Genomic DNA, 17027 nt, shown 5'->3' on the forward strand with positions numbered 1-17027 from the left:
ACATGCCAGAGAAGGGGGAGGTCTCAGGGCTTTTTTAAAGTGTCAGGAGTGAAAGGAACCGGATGCTAAGAATTCAAGAAGCTTTTGAGTCACACAGGGACAGGTTTCAGAGCGGCAGCCGTGTTAGTCTGTATCCGCAAAAAGAACTAGGCGTACTTGTGGCACGTTAGAGACTAATGCTCAAATAAATATGGGTTAGTCTCTAAGGTGCCACAAGTACACAGGGACAGTGTGAATATTCCATCGACCAGGCTTGCGTTTATCTGTTTGCTTCTTATTTCTTTTCCTGCTGGGATTTCCTATACAAAGCCAAAGAAGTGGGATGTGACTGGTTGTACCTCAGATGATGCAGGCTAGGGACCCAGAGGGACAGGCGGGATTGCGTTTGGGTGGGTGGCCTGAGCCACCACGGGCGCTGCTGCAGACACACTGTTACTGAGACCATTAAGGGGGCTACACTTCTACTCATGGAACATCAGTGGAAGGAGTGGGCAGTTCAGGTGGGACTTCCCCAGAGGGCTTTGCTGTGTTCAGAAATCAGGCTGACATTAGTGATGGGACATGTGGAACTGAGTGGTAACGAACATGACGTTCCCTCGAGTTTAATTAGTGCCTTTGATTTGGCCTGTTTCCTGACACACAGCGCATCCATTGCCAGCGGCAATCTCTGTGGGGGGTAAACCCGACTCCTGACATCTTATTGCAATAGAGGTGATTGCTGCAAGGAAATTAGCACAGGGGAAAAGAGAGAACAGACCCCACAGGGCAGAGATAAGCAGCTGCCTAGTTAGGCTCTTTACTGTTAAAATGGTGATGCTAATTGTAGCCTCTCTGGCTAGTGAGGCCAATTAAGGGACTTTTCCGGGCTCTTTTGCATGTTATTTTGCACTCTCCGTAGTTTGCACCTCTCACCTGGAGATTGGAGATATAATTTCCAGGGAACTGGGTGTTTCAGGAGACCAGGAATGGCACAGACTGCCTTTCACCTCTTTGGCCCAGACTGTGAGGGACTGAAGGCATCACAGAATGGCTCTGCAGGAAGCCTTAGTGAAATCCATGTTTATTCCCCCCCCCCCGCCCCCCTTCCTCAGACGTTTTTGTCAACTGCTGGAAATGGCCCACCTTGATTATCACTACAAAATGACAGGTTTCAGAGTAGCAGCCGTGTTAGTCTGTATTTGCAAAAAGAAAAGGAGTACTTGTGGCACCTTAGCTGAGCTGTAGCTCACGAAAGCTCATGCTCAAATAAATTGGTTAGTCTCTAAGGTGCCACAAGTACTCCTTTTCTTATCAGTACAAAAGGTTTTCTCCCCCCCCCCATCCTCCCTGGTCTCCTGCTGGTAATAGCTCATCTTAAGTGATCACTCTCCTTACAGTGTGTATGGTAACACCCATTGTTGCATGTTCTCTGTGTATATAAAATCTCCCCACTGTATTTTCCACTGAATGCATCCGATGAAGTGAGCTGTAGCTCACGAAAGCTTATGCTCAAATAAATTTGTTAGTCTCTAAGGTGCCACAAGTCCTCCTGTTCTTTTTGCGGATACAGACTAACACGGCTGCTACTCTGAAACCTTAGTGAAATGAGTTTCCTAGCCACCATTTGGTTTTGGGCCCAGCATCATTAGCACTGTAAGCAGAGCCCCTAGCATGGCACGGAGTAGGACCCTGAGTGGACTAATGCTATTGTGAGTATAACATCCATTCCAGCAACTCTGCTGCGTTAATGAGTGCTCTGACCTGGTCAGAAAACAACCTAAACAACTGAAATGTGTCATATGAAAAGTGTTAGACTGGAAGGAACAACCCACCTCCTAGGAATCACACCTGGTGCTCAGCTAACAAACTCACACACTGATACTTTCTTGCAGTGGGAGGATCCATGCAGGCTCCAGCATAGGATGGTTAACATAGGGAAGAGCATTCCTCTCTTTAGTGCTGCAAATCAGACGCCTAACAATCTAGCCCTGGAGACGAAAAGGATTTATTAGGTCCCCACCTCTGGCTTAGAGTCCATTTGACTTAAAATGGTAAAATGGTGCAAGGGAGAATCCTTTTAGTCTTTGTTAGTAACTTTTTGATGTGTCGCTCTCTCTTTAGGATCATACTTGGGCTTTCTAGAGGTTACATAAATTATTCCAGGTTTCAGAATAGCAGCCGTGTTAGTCCATATCCGCAGAAAGAACAGGAGTACTTGTGGCACCTTAGAGACTAACACATTTATTTGAGCATGAGCTTTCGTGAGCTACAGCTCACTTCATCGGATGCATTCAGTGGAAAATTATTCCCTCTTTCAAGCTATCTCCTAATGTGATTGGGAACAAACACGTAATATACAGCTGTACAGTGGGTTTTACTGAATTGCTAGAAAATGAAATGTATTACCTTGATATGCTAAGCAAAAGTGTTCTCCCCAGGGGGGATGTGATGCGGCCACTAAATCTTTCTGAAGATGTTTGTGGTGAAACACTCTTGACTGCTGCCTATAAAAGAGCAAAACCCTGCAGTTTTCATGAACACCAACTTCCCACTTCCTCCAGCAACACCTCCCTCACCCCATTTGGAAAGCTAATGTAATCTCATCCTGAAATGCACTTCCACGATATGCCTGCTCTTGTTCACTGGCTTCCACTCCCTGCTTGCTGCTTAATCACTTTCTCTACACCGTTCCTGATTTTATTGACTTCTATTATAGTCCCCCCTTAGTCACCTCTTCTATAAGCAGAACAGCCCCAATCTTTTAATCTTTCCTCATAGGGAATCTGTTCCAGTCCCCTAATCATTTTTGTTGCCCTTCTGTATACCTTTTCCAATTCTAATCTACCTTTTTTGAGATAGGGCGACCAGAACTACATACAGCATTCAAGTTGTGGGTGTGGCAGAGCTCACTCTGTGAGCAGGGCTAAAATGATTGAGAAGGGTGGCTGGGGTTTTTTAGATTTTGCTGTGGTTTAAGTAAAAGTACCATGCTTTCTGGCCTGCTGTTTATTTTCATATACTGTCTGTCACCATCCGAAGGAGATTCAGCTAAGTGCAGTTCTCAAAAGCAAGACAGAAGTTATGAGTTTATTCGAACATATTTATTTAGTAGCTCTCTGGTAATATATTTTAAGAATGTATTTTCAGCTTTATTATTTGAAAATATGTCTCTCTCCTTCTATGACTGGAATCCCAGTGCAATTACACACACAGGTTCAAATTACTGCCAGAGTCCTTCAGAATCGGTATCGTTTTATGGCAATTACCAAAATAGGGAGTTAATGCCTGAAAGGAAAATAACCACAGACCTAAGAGAACTGTAATAATAATTCACTTGGAAAGCTCTTTTGTCAATTTCAATATTTTACATTTTTGCAATGCCTTTCATCTCAAAGAATAAAGTGCTTTACAAATTGGGTAGATAGAGACTGATAGATTGATTCATATAGGACAGACAGAAACAGGGATTAGTTCATTCAGCATTGAAAAGGAGCCACGTCTGCATGAAACATGGCCAGCGATTAACAGCACATAGCAACAATTTAGCATTGGAAGGGGAGATGAATCATTTCCTCTTGAATTTTCTGGGGAGATTTAAGTCAGAAGCACATAATTATCAACGCTGGAATTTGAGAATGACACCATGAATAAACACGCCTCCTTTTACCAGTGCCTGGTATTTTTAGTTACCAAGCCAGCCCATCAGGACTTGAATTTTATGTCTCCACTGAAAACATAGAGCAGCACAATATTCTCCTACTGCTATCCTTCCATCCCCAGCACTGACCTGGGAGGAGGAATGCCACCTATTGAGTTAAAAGAACAGGAGGACTTGTGGCACCTTAGAGACTAACTAATTTATTTGAGCACGAGCTTTCGTGAGCTACAGCTCACTTCATCGGATGCTCATGAAAGCTTATGCTCAAATAAATGTGTTAGTCTCCAAATGTGTTAGTCTCCTGTTCTTTTTGCGAATACAGACTAACACGGCTGCTACTCTGAAACCTGTTGAGTTATTCACATTCTTTCCTCCAACTACTGCATTTCCCCAGAGTTACTGGCCAGGCCCCACCCTGCTTGGCTTGTCAAAGTTGACAGGATCACAGCACAACATGGTACATCTGCAGGTACATCTTCACTAGGAAGAGAGGGCTGTTTTTATCTTGCTAACACCTGGTAATACACATGAGATAAAACCCTAGCAAAGACCAGGCAGGTAAAGACTCTGGGGAAGCCTAGATTTCACCTCGACCTGCTACATGTTTTCAAACCTTTGTCTGCACTCGGGTTTGACCTCATGTTAGACCACACCTTTATTCCTAATGAAGATAAGGCCAGCAAGTTCTTCATCTGTTCTCCAAGAAATTTACCTAGTGCTTCTCTTTATGCATTTCTCTTTTAAGCTTAGCATTGTGGAAAGACAGTCTCTTTCTCCCGACCTCCATCGCCAGTTCATAAAGAATTTTGAGGGACCGATGAATGGAACTGAATCCTAATTCCATACTGAATGCCTCCGAACATACTCTTTTGTCTGAACATTGATGCAGGACGTGGCCTAAAAACAATGAGAAAAGACCAACCTAAAGCAAAGGAGCTGAGCCTATAAACCCCATTATCTCATTGTCCACGCCATTAGGTAACACTAATGGCGACAGGAGATTTATGCAATGATTTCACTGCTTACCCGGTGTCCCCTGGAAACATAAAAATAGCCTCATTAGCTCCCTCCTTCCTGACTGCATGGCTCTTATTTTCATTGCACAGTTGCTGCATCTTCTCCAATGCTTATTTACTTCTGGTTGCTGTGGGGAAGGAATGTGGAGGCACCCCCAGATTCTTGTCCCTGGATCTTTGGTAGGGCAGACTTTGCACTGGCCAGTGGTTTGTACTGTGCAAAGCTGGTAGAAAAACAGGATGTAATTTTCACAATTTTTTTCTCCATTCCCCCACCCCCATCAAAATTTTAATGAGAAAAATGCCATAGAAATAGTAATTTAGAACATTTTCAGCCAGCGCTAAACGGCTTTTAAAATGAAGCGGACAGCCAGGTCCTCCACCATCAAGTTGTGGGTGTGGCAGAGCTCACAATTCAATGCAAAAAGAAAAGGAGGACTTGTGGCACCTTCGAGACGAACCAATTTATTTGAGCATGATGCATCCGATGAAGTGAGCTGTAGCTCACGAAAGCTCATGCTCAAATAAATTGGTGAGTCTCTAAGGTGCCACACGTCCTCCTTTTCTTTTTGCGAATACAGACTAACACGGCTGTTACTCTGAAAAATTCAGTGCAGTAATTCAATTGAGTAATTCAATGCAGATCCATTAACTTGGCGACACTGAGTTGCACCAGCTGAGGATCTCACCCAGTATTTTCAGTACAACAAATTTAACCCACATGTGTTAGGGGATTGGATAGATTCTTCCCTTGCCCCTTTCCCCAGCTGCCCCTCCATGTGCGCGCCTTACTCTTCCATTCCAACGGCAGCACTGGGCTAGGGGTATTGGTGGAACACTGTAAAGCCACCTTTGCTGCACACATATGCTCATTACTGGAAGCCTTCTGGCAGTGTCTGGCTGTCAGGTGGTGAGGTGTTGCTCGGGGGCTTTTTGCCTCCTTTGGCTGCTAGGCAGCTGCAAATAGAACACCTGCCCTGCCCTGCCAGACCTCTCAGCTGTGATGATTGTTCATTGTTCGGAGGAAGATAAATTAAGTTTTCTTTTATGTCTTTTATTCTCCCCATAGTCTGAGTGGGGCACTGCTCGGTATTTAGGTAGCTGTTGGCTGAGAACTTACGTAGCACTTTTCATGCAAAGAGCTACAAGATGTATCGATGTAAGGTATGCCTTGAATATATATTCACAAGGAGTAGTTATAGTCCTCTCTCTGCTTACACACTCAGGAAGCAATCCCTCATTCCTCTCCCTAATCACCTGTTCCAGACCCCATTTCCTCCCAAAGGAACTATGAACAATGGAAGATAAACACACACCTCCCAAAGCAGGAGACACCTTGAGTGAAGAGTCTCAGATTAATTAAGGCTGAAATCGATATTCTCTAAGAATGAAAGCTCTGATGATTAACAAAGTCTTCAAGCCATTGTTAAACTCTTAGCCCTAAACCACTCATAATTTGCATGTAGATAGAATTCCAATCTGCTATCTGGCTACATGGAATTAAATAACGGAACTGGGGAGAGGCTGGGGGAAAGCTATAAATCATATAAACTGCTTTAGAAATAATGTGCTGTGTGACCCAGAAAAACTAAAGGTTCCAGAGGTCAAACTTCCTGAAACCCTATGAAATCCAAACCAACTAGCTTTCACCCCAACTTTGAAGCTGTACATGCATCTGCTTTACGTGAATAATCTGTCTTGTTCCTTCAAAATAATGTCTCTTGTTCTATTGTAAGCTCTTAAGGACAAGAAATGCTTATATATAATCAAAGAATGTATGAACTAGGTCTAAATCTAGAGGAACTATAAAGATACCAGGAATTAAAACATGAGGTCACTGGGGTTCACCCCAAAGTTTACAGAACCCACAAAAGAAGCTGCAGGAAACTTGACCAGCCCTGTGGGCTAACTCTCCCTCTCCCAGGATTACCAGTCCTGAGTCGAATTGTGGTGGGACTCATTTCAGAGGCTGTAGTTCTCTTTTTCTTTAATAAGTTCCCTCCCTGAATCAGCACTCTCTTTAGCGGGACTTCGATGAACGCTATTGACGATTTTAACTAAGCAATGTTATAGGCAGTTTCTCTTTTCTAAATCCAAGTACATTGGCTTAAGAAGCCTTCAGATAAACCAAACGCAAGAAACAGCACAGACCACATTCATAAGACTAAGTGCCTTAAGACAAGTGAAAAGAACAGGGGTACTTGTAGCACCTTAGAGACTCACAAATTTATTTGAGCTAACACGGCTGCTACTCTGAAATCTTAAGACAAGTGTACTCCTCAAGAGAATTTCTTGAAGAGTGATAAATACACTCGAGGTACTAAAGATGAGGAGGAGAAGTAAATATAATAGGAAAGCTCGGCGATTTCTTTTGTTCCTTGGTATAGTGTCTTGGCCCCAACACTAGTCTATGTTGATCAGATACAAGCCCCCATGTGTATTTTTGTGTTCAGCGTGTGCCTCATCAGCTGGTTTGGATTTGCAGTGAGCTCACTTCAGACCTTGTTAATGCCCTTCCAACAGAGTGGCCAGGGGAGAGAAGAGGGACACCTGATTCGGCTGTTATTAAGAGTCCTTAATAACATTGCTCTGCCAGAGGGAATTTGGATGTTGTGCAGCATGGCAAGTTGAATGCCATGGGGCAGGTTGGCATGTTACCAGCTGTCATAAATATAAAGGGAAGGGTAAACCCCTTTGAAATCCCTCCTGGCCAGGGGAAAGCTCCTCTCACCTGTAAAGGGTTAAGAAGCTAAAGGTAACCTCGCTGGCACCTGACCAAAATGACCAATGAGGAGACAAGATACTTTCAAAAGCTGGGAGGAGGGAGAGGAACAAAGGGTCTGTGTCTGTCTGTAGTCGTCTTGGCCGGGGATAGACCAGGAATGGAGTCTTAGAACTTTTAGTAAGTAATCTAGCTAGGTATGTGTTAGATTATGATTTCTTTAAATGGCTGAGAAAAGAATTGTGCTGAATAGAATAACTATTTCTGTCTGTGTATCTTTTTTGTAACTTAAGGTTTTGCCTAGAGGGGTTCTCTATGTTTTTGAATCTAATTACCCTGTAAGATATCTACCATCCTGATTTTACAGGGGGGATTTCTTTATTTCTATTTACTTCTATTTTTTATTAAAAGCCTTCTTGTAAAAAAACTGAATGCTTTTTCATTGTTCTCAGATCCAAGGGTTTGGGTCTGTGGTCACCTATGCAAATTGGTGAGGCTTTTTATCCAACATTTCCCAGGAAAGGGGGGGTGCAAGTGTTGGGAGGACTGTTCATTGTTCTTAAGATCCAAGGGTCTGGGTCTGTAGTCACCTAGGCAAATTGGTGAGGCTTTTTACCAAACCTTGTCCAGGAAGTGGGGTGCAAGGTTTTGGGAAGTATTTTGGGGGGAAGGACGCGTCCAAACAGCTCTTCCCCAGTAACCAGTATTAGTTTGGTGGTGGTAGCGGCCAGTCCAAGGACAACGGGTGGAATATTTTGTACCTTGGGGAAGTTTTGACCTAAGCTGGTAAAGATAAGCTTAGGAGGTTTTTCATGCAGGTCCCCACATCTGTACCCTAGAGTTCAGAGTGGGGGAGGAACCTTGACACCAGCTAACTAACGCACATACAAAGCTAGCCATACACTTGTCTCAGGATGCATCGCCCGGCTGACTCGCTCTCTAGATGTGTCACATCCGACTGCATGTCTACATATGCAGTGATGGAAGGCGCCTATCAAAGCGGACATGTGACATTCAGCATCAAGATGATACACCAGCCCTCCCAGAGTCGAGGATCTCCTTTTGCTGAAACAAAATCAGTCAAGATCACTACTTCAATGCCATGGATTGTTCTTCTGACAAAGGTTTGGGGTATGCAGTATTGTCGTTGCCGTGTTGGTCCCAGGATATTAGAGAGACAAGCTGGGTGAGGTAATATCTTTTATTGGACCAACTTCTGTTGGTGAGAGAGACAAGCTTTTGAGCTTATCTGGAGATCAACCTGTAACTTTCAGAGTGTCTAGCAGGTAAATAACCCCTTCCCGCGCCATTAGGGTAGTCTGTTCCTAGCATCGGTATTTGTTTTTTCTCCATAATATGCTTTGATGCGACAAGTGTAATTAGCTGGGATGTGTCTTTGCAACAGTTCAGCACCTTGGAAAATTACAATCAAATTAGATTATAAAAAAATAAACAAAAAACCAAAGCACACCAGCTCTCATCTTTATGCACATTGCAGTGGAAGAAAATAAACATTAAGTTAAAGACTCTTCAGTTAGACCTTTGTGGGGGTGGAGGGAAGGAGCAAAGTCATGAAAACAACACTATAAATGAAATCCAAATCTTGCAGTAATGTGGCTCCCCCCCCGGGATGATACCTGTACCCCAGGAGCGCTCCACTGGAGTGAACAGGGCTCCTTGCCGGCGCCAAGATCTGTCTGTGCATCTCACAGAAGAATTGACGCCTTGTCTAGTAATGAGCAGAAATATAACAATTAGCATTTATGGCTGAGATTTTCTAAGTCACCCAATTCCCGTTGAAATTAATGAGGCTAATTAAATGGATGAGGCTTTATGAATATTGAAGCAGAGATTTTCATTTTTAAAGCACTGTACAGACCTGAATTAAGCCTTGCAACACCCTGTAATTGGCAGATCCTGCTCCCCTTGCTCAGATGAGTAGCCCCATTGGCCTCAGCATAACATCTTGCCTGAGCAGCGAGTCACGTTCTCCCTCTGACACAGCTTTCTTTGCATTATTTCCACATTGTCTGCTCCCAGCCACAGGCAGTGGAAAGGTGCAGAGCAAGAAATTTTCCAAAAATACTAATCAAGGCCAACATTTTCAATAACAAAAGGGGGACTTGTGGCACCTTAGAGACTAACAAATTTATTTGAGCATAAGCTTTCGTGAGCTACAGCTCACTTCATCGGATGCACACAGACTAACACGGCTGCTACTTTGAAACATTTTCAATAACAGGAGCCTAAAATTAGGATCCTAAACCTGAGAGACGCAGTGTCATCTAGGGGACTGGGTCGTCCCAAGCTCTTAGGCAGCGTTGCAAATCTCAGCCTAACAGGTAAAACTTTCTGAAGCATCTAAGTTGGTCAGAGATCTAAAGCTCCATTGACTCCAAGCATTCTGCTCGGGCTCTTTTGAAAATCCTACTAGGCAACTATTTGCATCTTTTGACACCTAAATACCTTTAAAAATTTGGCCCCAAGTGCCTATGTCACGTCTGAAAATGGGACTTAGGCTCCTGAGTCACTCAAGAACTTTCAAAAATGTTACCCTACGTCTTTATTTAGGCATCCAAATAAGGGTTTGATCTAATTACATTGAGTCATTGGACACCCAGAATTCGTGGCCACTTTTGAGAACTTGGCTACTGCTTTACCTCAGGTTTAGTAATTAGGGTGAGACACTGAAAAGATTCATTATATGCATAAAAATTCATATGTATTTCCATCCCATGGTGCCCCCCATTTAAAATTCAGTTGTTCAAGGAAACAACATTGCACGAGGCATATTTTCCTCGCCCTTCATTTGCTACTGTCTTTAATTGAAATGTCTGGTCAGTTAATTTTTCACAATTAATGTTTTTACTTCATGCTAATGTATGGATTCCTCTCAAGCTTGGGAAATGAAAGGAAGTGTTCACCTTTATTTTAATCAGTGAAGGGCTTAGAGGAAAATAAGCCCATCACGGTGCTGAAATGGTTAATATAGTAACATGCTAACTCTGCACGGCTGATGAAAGGGTAAAGAAAAAACAACTAAACTTTGTCTTCTGGCTTCATTCTACCACTAATTGAGATATGTAAATGAGATGTAAATGTTGATTTTAATATATACATTAGTAAATAATAATCATGCCACAGACAGGGAATGCATCTGTTCAGCACCAAATTTCCATGGAAGCTGAGGAGACAGCATTAGCATCAGCCAGCCATGAAGCTCTTAGGAATTTATGGGACAGCAGGGCTCACGGGCTAGGGCTCTCACTAAACCCTTGCAAGGGAAAGAAGAAATGTTAGGGGCTGGGAGGAGCCTGACGCATCCACTAGGGATCTTGCGGTTGCCAATCTATTTTACAGCACTGCACAAAGCTTGTGATGCTGCTCACACATTTCTTTGGCTAGTGATTAGGAAGGGCGGGTTTTTATCATGGTGGGTGGAGGCAGAGCAGGAAGAGAGATTTCTTGAGCCATTTATGGTGCCCTGTTCAATTCAGCAGGGTGCTACTAATGTGTATCATGCACCCCGATCCCACAACAATGGGTGCATAAAATTAATTAAAACAGGCACTTCTAATGAAAGGTTTGTTAAGGTTCTGACGTGCACAAAAAGTAAAACTCAGGAGGATCATTCATTGGAGGAACCGCTAGCCAATGTCAATAAGGGACTGCAGGATCAGGCCTTGTGCCAATACCATAGACCAGACCTGGAAGGCTTACTTCTCCCCAGGACTCACCAGTTTTGCTATGGCTTTGTTAGCCCAGTGTTTGCTTTTATATATTTATTTATTCTTCCATGTCTCAGAAATTTGTCGGCTCTTAATCAGAAAATGTTCTCGTGAGCCCGGCTGCCATTTGAACAAAGTGTCCATTCTTGCCTACAGCATTCCTTGAATAGTCTCCTCTTTCTTTTTGTGGCAGCGGGGGGAATATTTGTGTTCATAAAAGAAAAGCCCCCACAATTCAAGAAATGCTGAAGAAAGCAGGTAAAGATGACTCTGGAGATCCTGGGAAGAATTCTGAATTAGACAGCGCAAACCTCATGTAAAAGTCTTGGCCCTTGGTACATTGAGAAATCCCTTCTCCATGCTCTGTGGAAGATGCACTAAGAGAAACAGTTAACAGCTATCTTTAGGTAGAAGAACAAAATGCTCTTACATTCATTTCACTCCCTATGCTCACCTAATTACGTTAGTTAAGCGGGGTACCCTCTTATTGATTTTAATTACTCGCATCATTTGGGAAGTAATTCACAATGCATTCCTGCAGCGTGCCTGTCCCAACTGCATGAGTCTTATTTGAGATCAGTGATCTCATGATACCAGAGAGAGAGAGAATCTGGCAAAGACCTGATTCTTAGCCCCTCACCTAGCCTGGTGATGTCACTAGTGTAGGACTCTTTTATTGGTGTTTTCCATTGCTTCCTTTAGGAAGGTTTAGCCTGGTTCTACAGGATATAAAATTAATTTCTCTACTGTCATGGGAAGAGATTTTATAGAAGGGAGAAGAGTCAGAATTGGATCACCAGTTGTTACTTGCATTAGGTGCCTGATTCAACTCCCATAGACGAATGGAAACATTCTCATTGTCTTAAATAGAGGTTGTATAGGGCCCTAAGATAGTAAGTTATTTCGTGCATATATTTTGTAGCTTCCCTCTCCTGGTTTTGCTGTATTCATATCCCCATCTTCAACACTTTTCCTTTTAACCCAAGTGCTTGGCGGCCAGTGTAGCTACCTTTACCATGCTTATTGAAGTTCACTCGGTTTCAAGTTAATAACGTCACTTGAAATGTACACCCTGACCTTTGCTCTCTCCTGAAGCATTTCGTATTGAAGCCTTTCTTGGTTTTCAGTGCCAGTGGTGTAGCTAGAATAAGACACTTTGGTGTCTAGGTAGAATGCCCTGCTATTGAATGCTTAAATCATCCTGGTGTGATGCATCCTCTGTGTTTAAATATTTTAACAACGGTTCATAGCTTTGGTGATATGTCAATAAGCAGAAGTTGGATTGAGTACTTACACAAGGCATGAACACCAAATGCGTTTCAGAAATACCACTTCTCCCAGAGATTCTGGCTTGCTATAGTCCCGATCAAAGGTAGCTTTTAAGGGAGAGGACAACTAAACTTTGTAACACTGAGAGCAGTGCTGGCAACTTGCTGGATCCTGATAGCCCTGTTTCATTTGTGTGCACGTTCACGTAATTATCAAAAAGAAGAAAAGGAAAATGTCTCTAGGGCAGGAGGAAAGATGAAATTAGAAAGAGAAAGGGACACAACAAAACATAAATAACAAACTTCAAGCATTTGCAACCCAATTCTGTGTGCAAATCAATGTAAATCTGGAATAAGTCCCTTGAAGTCAGTGGAGTTATTCCAGAGTAAGTGAGGTCAGAATATGGCTCTTGGTCTTTGAAATCAGCCAGAGATAGGGCCCTTCATGGAGAAATTATTTTCAATCCTTAATTTCTTATCTGTTTCTATACCACGGTGAGTATAAGATAGATAGATAGATTAGATAGATAATATTTGCTCATGCTTGTCTGGAAACTGCATGGTGGTTGAGCTCATCAGCAACAGGACCCTGCAGTTGCTCACCTTTGTCCCTACTGCGCAGTTACAGGCATTGGGCATTTTGACTTTTTAGCGTCCTGGCTCATAAGGCGGGGGCTATCCCCCTCTCCGGAATAGGAAAGCGTGCCGTGCTGGTCTTCTCACGGAGATGCCAGAAGGTAAGGCGCTGTTTTCCAACTAGCACACTATGGTGAAATAGACTCGCCTCCCAGCTGCTATTGCCTGCCTGTCATTCAGTTTATGAATATATTTCAGGAAGCTCCTTGTCTCTCTGTATCCCTCTTTCCACCCCTACCTCCACCCCCTTCCACAGCAGCTGCAGATTAATTGGCCCTTTGATATCACCAGTGGTTTTTGCCAAAGACTCTTGTCTAGCTGAAGGGGAGTGGGGGGTGTCCGTTTCCCCTTAAAAGAAGGCCCAAGCTGCTCATTTTGTTTCCCATGGCTACTTTCCCTTTAAATGCCCTCAAAGCGAGCAGCTCTGCAGCTCCCAGAGGGTGGCTAATCAGTCAGCCCTCGTAGTGGTAGGCTGCAAAAAATCCTTTTCTTTACAATTCTCCTTTGATTTTTTTTAAAGCTGTCTTGGGTAGAGTTGGCCAGTATGGGATTTCTCCCCACCCACCCACACTTGTTTGGTTTGCTTTGCTTCAGAAGCCTTTGTGAGCTTCCGATTTAATTAGGATGCAAACAATCCCAGAGGAATGTTTAATTAATACTATATAGCGACAATGGGGGTGATTAAGCTAGTCTGGGCTGCTGCTATTTATACAGCAGAGCGTGCTGGGCTTGTACGAAGCGAGAGTATCAAGGCAAAATGACCCCACAGATATCTCTGTGCAATGTTATTTCTCGTTCTAATTGTCTGTTTCAGTGCTTTCCCCCCTTCATGTTCTCTCAAGCAGAGCAGAAGAAACAAGGTTTTAGCTTGCAGTCTCTTGTTCTGCTTAATTACACAGCCAAAGCTTTCAAAGGAGGAATTCCCCACCCCCACTCCAGCCAAAGAGCATCCAAAAACAACCAAACAGACCTCTTGTGGACAACAGTGCCTTAAAGCTGATGAACAAGTAGCCTCCAGGAAGTCCCTTCAAGCAGAGAAATAACCCAGAGAAAAAGGACTCGGAGCTACTCTCAGAGTGGGATGTCTTGGTGCAGGAATACGCAAAAAAGAGTCATGGATGACGGCTTTGCCAAGTACAATCACGAGCCCTCTAACCTTTAGCAGAGAAGCAACTGTGTAGTAGCAGGGGATAACAGTCTTTTACTCCAGGGTAACCCTATTTATATCCGGCCATTTTTGCTTTGGTCCTTAAAGGTGAACAGCAACGCTCTTGTAAAATATATATGGGCCTGCTTTCTTTGACACGAGTGTGAAACTTCACTGAGTTCCATGGAGCTGTATGGCTGTAAGTGTGAGGAGACTCAGGCCCCCTATAATGTAAACTCCTTAAGGGCTAAGCATGTCCTGCGAGATACTGAGTGCCCTCATTTCTCATTGAAATCTGTGAGAAGGAAACTGAGGGCACTCAGCAACCGTGCTGCCCTCTCTCTCTCTCTCTCGCTTTTTGTCCCACCCCCCCCATTACACCCCCATGAGAAGAGGAACGGGGTTTCCAGGGGCAGTGTGCCTTACCCAAAGCTAGAGGCGCGGCAGCTGTCAACACAGGCTCAGCTACAACCCCTGCCTTTGTTGGGGTCAATAATTCATATAGGAAAGGTTTCCATGGGTGCTTCAGAGCAGGGAAAACAAAGACGGTCCCAGGGTCTGTGACCCAGCCCCAGCAAATACTTTTCCAGCGCAGGGGTTTCCAGGTCATTCCATTCCACTCATTGCATTGCCCACCACTGCCCGGTCCATCTTCCACAAGCTAGTTCACGGGTTAACTGGGCTGTCTTTTTGCCTTCATAGGTTGAGTATAGGATCAGCTCTTGTGTTATCTGACCCTGTTTTGCCCACCCCTGACTGCAATTGGTACCCAGGGAGGAGGGTTTCTGTGCTGAGAATCAGGGCTTTTATCTGGTGGCAGGGCCCCTCCAGGGTTCAGCCTGCTCTTAGTTTTACCCTCCGTGAGCCTGCCCTACAACTAATAACTGTCTCCTCTGCAAAGGAAGCCTGGAAACTGCTCCCTCTGGAGTCCCCATCAACTCCACCTCCACCACTGTAGATAGTGTCACCGGGTGGGTAGAGTTCTGGACTGGGGCACAGGAGACTTGGGTTTTACTCCTGGCTCTACCATTGACCTGCTGGGTGACCTTGGGTAAGTCACTTTCCTCCCCCTGCCTCAGTTTCTCCATCAGTAAAAGGGGGGTAATGATACCAGCCTCCTTTGTAAAGCGTTTTGAGATCCACTGATGACATGTACTGTATAAGAACTAGGAATGATTATTCTATTATTATTGGCTCAGGGGCATCTGGAGGGTGACATGCAGAGTGAGTTTTGGCTACACTGGGCCTCTGGGATGTAGCACAGAGCACTCACTGTCCCCTCACCAGTGGGAGTGCTCAGTGGCTCAGGATGTCCTCTTGGAATCCTGTGACCTGGGAGTCCTTGGTCAGCTCAGCTCCACACTCGCTCCCCACAGCGGGGCTGACTGATGCAAACCCTCAGTGTACTGGAGCGCTTTGTGCCATGCCCTGCGCAGCCATTGCAAGACTGCACAGAGAGAGAGAGAGAGCGCTGAGTGTTTCCACGATGCCTGCTGCACAGAGCAGAAATAAATCCCCAGCTGGCAGGAATAACACAGTAAGGAGACGCCAGTTCAGCTCCCAGGGTTGTCAGTGTCTATTTGGGAAAATCACTATGATGGGCAGCTCAGAGAGACAACAGCTGTTTGATGCTACTGCAGTTCTGTCTGACGGCCTGGACACCCACAGGAAGCAATAAGCATTAAACCCTTTAACCAGGAATCAGGTCTCATCCCTTCCTTCCCGCTTGACTCTTTCCATCTATTTGCTTTTCTTCCTTCTCATTTTATGTTAATTACTTTAAGCTGTGCAGCCGAGTGAGCCTGGTGTCACATTCTAGGGTACAATGTAGACCAGCGAGGGGCTGTGTCACCATCAGCCCCAAAACCTTGGGTGCCTCGCAATGCTTTGCTGTTGTGGCTCCCAACCTGGGCCACTCACAAACAGCATTGTGACCACTCAGGTCACACCCTGAGCATGTGTGTGTAGCTACAGCTCTGAACCCAGCAGCCTGTGAGCAACACACCAGCCACACTCTGACCTCCAGCAGCCTTGTTACCTCCTGTAGGTTGACCCCAGCACATTCCGCATCCCGACTTTCCCCCCAAAACATGTGTTCTGCACTGTCTAGCCCTCTCCTGGGCAGCTCAGATATTAGAGGTCCATTACCCGTCTAAAGGGTTAATAGTCAAGTTTGCTTCTTTAACGGGAGTTACCAAACAAACACAACACTGGATTTGTTTAGATTAAAAATAGAATAAGTTTATTTAACCACAAAGAGAGAGATTTTAAGTGAGAACAAGCATAAGGTATTAAAGTCAGAAATGGTTACAAGAAAAATAAAGCTTCTTAGTACCTGAAACTTAACAAGCTAAACTTAGTTCAAGGCAAAATCTTTACCACAGGTTCCCAGCAACAGGGCTGAGCAGATTCTCAGAATCTGCCCCCAAAGTCAAAGGGCTGGTTCCTTTGTCTTCTTAGGTGAAAGAGAAAGAGAGAAAGAGATAACCTGGGGTGGTTTTGCCCCTCACTTTTACAGTCCAGTCACCCTTTGAAATGCATTTTCCTGAAGGTTACCTCTTGATAAAATTCCTTACACCTATGAGGGTGGAGACATGGAATCTCATGGTGAAAGAGGTTCCCAATAGTTGTTTGCTAAAATGCAGACAGATCTGTTCCTGCCCCCTTCATTCCCAAAGAATGGCTACTTGATGGGTGATTGGCAATTAACTTTGATGACAACTGATTAGAGGTGTCTGCTTCTCCTTTATCTTTGAGAAACTGGTTTACACCCTCCCCAGACTTGTCTGGTAAACACATTGTTGTCACAATTTCAGTTCATGTTCATAACTGTTAATACACATTTCACATGTACATTACAGAAGAATATTGAT

Source organism: Lepidochelys kempii, chromosome 21 (assembly GCF_965140265.1).
Source record: "Lepidochelys kempii isolate rLepKem1 chromosome 21, rLepKem1.hap2, whole genome shotgun sequence".
NCBI lineage: Eukaryota > Metazoa > Chordata > Testudines > Cheloniidae > Lepidochelys > Lepidochelys kempii.